We start from the raw sequence: 5,282 nt of genomic DNA on the forward strand, positions 1-5,282 counted from the left end.
AGGAGCAGAACACAGCGACTCTTTCATCTGAACCACCTTACGTAACGGCACAATAGCTCTGCCTACTGCAGAAGGCACGCACAGGTTCCCAGTGCAGTCTCTGACACTATCTTTGTGCTTCTTAAAAGCAAAAAAAAAATTATAAAAACCCTAGAAAACAGTCTGGACAATGTATTGGTATATACCGGTGTGCACATGCTCCACTCTTGTAGTTCAGCATGGGGGGCAGAGTTTGTAAAATATGAGTGTCCCAATGCTATTATTAATCCAGACAGCCTAGGCCATTCCATGAATGAATTTATAAATTGGATTAAATTCTCTCAGCTTGCACAAAGCAATCGTTCTTCTCTTACCTGGATGTAATGAAAGCAGAATTTAGCCCACAGCAGTAATGTACGAAGTTCACAGAAATCTCACTCTTTATTCTACCATATTGTCTAGCTATTTTCTTCTAAGGTACATTAGGAGAACAGCACCGAACACTGTTGTAGCACTAGGTAATTTACAGGTAGATTACAAAATATAAAATCTATTAGAACTTCCATAGACAGCAAACTCCACAGCTCATTAATTTCAGTGGGGTTTGTCTCTGCCATTTACGGATTTTTGAATCGATATCAAAGCTCACAGAAAATATTTTCCTCCTTCTGCCTATACACAAGCAAAATGAATTAAAGTGGTTTTTCCGCAGACAATGTTTTCATCTGGGATCATTATTAACAGACAAGAAAAATAATCAACTTTTCGTACGCAGCTGAGTGGCAAACATTTTTTAACTATGTACTTGGGAAAATAATACATTTCTAACCCGTTTTCCAAAGTCAATTAAATTACCTGTCAATGAGTACTTCAGCTACCAGGTAAATTGAGGCATGTCAGATACTCTGTAACTGCTGAAGGTTCTCTATTGATCAAAGCACACTGCTGTAAGCTCAGCAAACTGAAATGGCACTACTGCCCTCCTGCAAAATTAATGCCTCATCCTGCAGCCATTTGTGTCAGGATGTGAAAAAAGCAAAGGAAGACGGTCTAAGCACTCCCAGCACTTATCATTGTACGAAGCAACAGATCCAACTCTGGAGTAACTCGCTCCAGCAGATGTTCAGTCACTTTGCTCTGCACGAAGCTGATGATACATCCCCAGCTCCTGCTGAGTCAACAAAACGTTTAAAGGCATTTCTACTGTATTTGATGAAACCTAAAAGGTATTTTAGTGCTTCGCCGATCTCAGACTCACGCACGGCGGTGCGGGAAGCAGAGGGCAGGAGAGCCAGGAACGCTGCTGACACGTTTTGGTCTGTTTTCAGAGATCGCTCAAACTGTATTAAACCTACACGTTTTGTGAATCACATCTTCATGGCAGGAATGTATCAGCAGGCAGTAAAAATAAGTCAAACAGTTGTCTTGGAAAATAAGGTGTTTCTTTGCAAGCGCAGAATAGACACCGCACACCACTCCTGAATGTTTTTTCAGCTAGACTGCTTGGGATATCTTCAGAAAAAAGGGACTACGTATCTGGAAGATAACTCTCTTCATTTCTGACCATAAGTGTGATCTGAGAGCAAGTAGGAGAGACGGAAACCTCTTAAACTAAACCATACCTCACTGACCATGAGTCCCCCAACAATTAAGCAATAGGTAATAAAAGGCTCAGCTTGGATAACACTAAGTGTTGGTTTCTGACTTAGAAGTTTCAGCGTAATCGCTTTTCCTTTTTTTTCTTGTCCATGCAATACCAGGAAAGATCCAGAGAAGTGCCCCATTACCCCTGTCATTTTCTTTTTACATTCTTAAACAGCGTTGACATGAAAAGAATAAAATAAAATTCAGCAGGGTTTTGTGCAGAGCTAGTCCAACACAAAAGCAAAAGCAGGCTCACAAGCAGCCCATACGCGCAGCCCCTTTAAGAGAATGACACGCTGCCCACAGCTCAACCCGAATTTTCAGAGACACAAAACATCTCTTAAGTCTACAAGTCCCAGGTGTTTATGCTACAGGGATGAACAGGACTAAAAGGCCTGGAAAATCTTTACTTGTTTTCCCATTTAAGACTGTGCAGACAGACAATGTTTAGCAAATAAATGTATTTTAAATACACATCCTGGACATGTTTATACCCCATTTGTGAATAACATAAGGAATTGAGAATAAAGCTGTATTAGGTCCTGTGGCTCGAGAGGGGACACGCGGGTATGAGCACCACCACCTTTCCAAGTGCAACCTGTAAAATTATAAAAAACACAATTTGGTAGATTCTGAGCCACTTCAAGAGTAAACATTTTCCCCCAGAGCACAACCATGCCTTGCCAGGATGATTAGATAGCATCCAGGGGAAAAAGAGGCAGAGTTCCAGCAGAGAGAAACTGGGAAAAGCAGCACAAAACTTCTCTCCATAGTTAGCTCAGTAGAATAAAGGCAGAATTATACAAAATGAGCAATTGGAGCTCCTTCCACATTGCTACTGCCTGGACTAACCAGATAGAGCTGCTCTTGAACCAGATAGAAAAATTGACATTAGATCAGCCTGTGTGTATAATTTCAATTCCCTCCCATTTGTCACACCAAATGATGTCAGATTTTAATTAAAACCTTTTAGCTGAAAATTAAAACGTCAGTAGTGATGCACAGATGCTGTCAAACAGATTTATCTTCTCCCTAACATAAATAAAAGGAGGAAATACCTAAGAGCAAGAGTTTCAAGTGATACTCTACTCAGCCAGCACCAGGGACTGAACTCTATGGAGTTAAGCACCAGGGCTGTAGTTTCTCTTGCTGCCCATTACATGTTTGCAGGATCAGGGACTACCCAGCTAAACTCAAACAGCATGGGAATGCAAAAGCAAACAGCTCCTGTTCCTGATGTTTCTAGTTTTGGTTTTGTTCAAAGTTTTAAACTTTGTTTAAAACCAGCTTCAGCCCAAAGTGCTAAGTTCTCGCATGGTTTGGCTGAGCCCATCACCGCACACAACCTACTGACGCTGCTGGCCTTTTGCAGAAACACTTTCTCTGATTCCACAAATAAAGCTCATTCCATTGCTTAACTGCATTTTCTGGCCACAAATTAAATAAGAGAGACAATAAAATGTTGCATATTGTGAGGTACTCTTACAGTGACTGGGGAGCCCTTAAGCAGACTGGGAACATAAACAAGAGTTAAGGCATGAGCCACAGGCAGCAAGTCAAAGGAAAAAGAAAAAAATAATAATACTGACACATGATGGAGGTGAAAAAAAATCATAAACACAGGAGAAAAGTCATAAACAGAGGCCCATGCAGAACAGACTCCCAGGCACTACAGAAGTAACAGGTTTTGGCTCCACTCAACCTTCCCTCCTCATTAAAAAACACCTGAAAAAGGAAACCTCACTTCCCCAGGGAGGCCATTAACTTCTCAACAAACAACATCAAGAGTTGCACTACTGATAAAAGGAGGTTAGCTCAGTCACTAGAGGTAGTTCTGGGTTGTTACTGATTTGATGCTCAAGTTGCTACCGGTTTGAGCCTAATTTTCTGATAATTTGTTTCTGTGTTCTCGCTGATCAGCCTTGCCTCACTCCTGACGTATCTACCATCACTGTGCCTGTCAAGTGCTGGGAACAGAAAGTTATTTCTCTGCAGTATTAGGAAGCCTGAAAAATGAAAACAGGTATTACTGACGGGTGGCCCCAGCATTGCTGTTCGCACAGCCATGCGAATTATGTTGCGCTATTTAATAAAACCATGAGTAGGCTTCAGGCAGCTCGGAATTTCCCAGGGATGTTTAGACTGGGAGCTCACGCAGTGACACGCTCCTGGCTTCGGAAAAGGCTGTTGAAGCCTATCTTTGGTCAGTGACACATCCTCTCTTTCAGCGCGAGACCCACCACCCGCCTGCTGCGATTTGCCAGTCACGCCGTGTCAGCAGCCACCGCGCTACTACGACGTGGGCAAAAGCCTCTCCTGGTGCCTTCCCCCCCACGCTGCTTTTGGAGGGTGTGAGAGGCAGAAGAAGTCAGTCGCTTCTACACCCAGCGCTGCCATGCAGGCAGGCTTCTCCTCGCTGGGAGCAGGGAGGAGCACCAACGCCCCAGAACACAACCAGGGAGAGAGTCCCAGCGAGCTGACCCCCCCGCCCAGTGCATCCCAGCTGCATCCAGCCCTGCATCTCCTCCGCTTTTTGGACACTACGCAAGACCCCTGAGAACTAATAAAAAGAGTCGGCCCTCCCACAGACCCTTCAGCTGACCTGAGACACTAATCCTCCCTCCTTGGCATCAGCTCAAACAGCCGCCTCTGCCGCAACGCCGCTGCTCCCGCCTCGCCTCAGCGATTCGGTTCCCTCTGTGGGGGGCTATTTATCTCATTCCCTTTGCGACACGAAAGCCCTTTCTCCAGTCAAGCCTCTACTTCACAGATGGTTATTTTCTCCTTTATCATAAGCCTGCTAATAAGTCCGTTCCACGCGGAGCAGCGGAGAGACGAGGGCGGCAGCGGGGAAGCAATCCTGCGGGCGCAAGGGACGTACATCACCACGGTTACCCGGGCTAGGTTATTCTGATTTACTGCAGAGAGAAAAGAGACAAGAGAGGCAGGAAATTGGCCCAGCAATGATCCACTAATGTACACTCCTCTCCAGAAGGCTCACTGCCTCTAAATACAAAAAGGTTAAAGCCATGTTTTTTGATAAGCGTGACAAATCATGTAAGGCCATTACAATTTTATTAGAGGAAACATTTTCAAATGCATTGATTAAATTAGGAATAATGACTTGGACCTAAAGTTATAAACCTCTAATTTCATCAGCGCTAATGACCTCCTGAAATAGAAGGGAGGAAGTCAGCAAATTCAAGGCCGAGATAAAGAGCGCCCAGCGCCAGCCCTTCCCCAGCCACGCTGCCGTGGATAAAAATGGGGCAAGAAGGCCAGGACCATGGGGAGCCAAATCACAACCCACACGTGAAACAGCTTCCAGCTGTCTGTGATTTTAACCCCTGTTTAAAATTACTTAGTTCTTGAGCCTCAATGAGCATTGAGACACTTGTACTCAAAAAGCAGCCTCTATAAAAGCAGTTAAGTGTTATTTCTGGGCACGTTCTCAACGAAGCATATGGAAAAACGAATGGTTCAACCTGCAACTGGCAGACACTGATCTCCCTGCATGGTTCTGCTGAGAGGAGGAAGACAAAGGAAGATGTAGACCTTTCACTGCACGTAGAGCCTGAGGACTGATTCAATTGCCTCTTACCTCCCTCATGTTGACTCTCAAAAAAGAAAACAACAGTGCCACTGAGTGGGGTCTCCTA

The sequence above is a fragment of the Apaloderma vittatum genome, unplaced genomic scaffold (assembly GCF_000703405.1).
Source record: "Apaloderma vittatum isolate BGI_N311 unplaced genomic scaffold, ASM70340v1 scaffold16377, whole genome shotgun sequence".
In the NCBI taxonomy this organism is placed as follows: Eukaryota; Metazoa; Chordata; class Aves; order Trogoniformes; family Trogonidae; genus Apaloderma; species Apaloderma vittatum.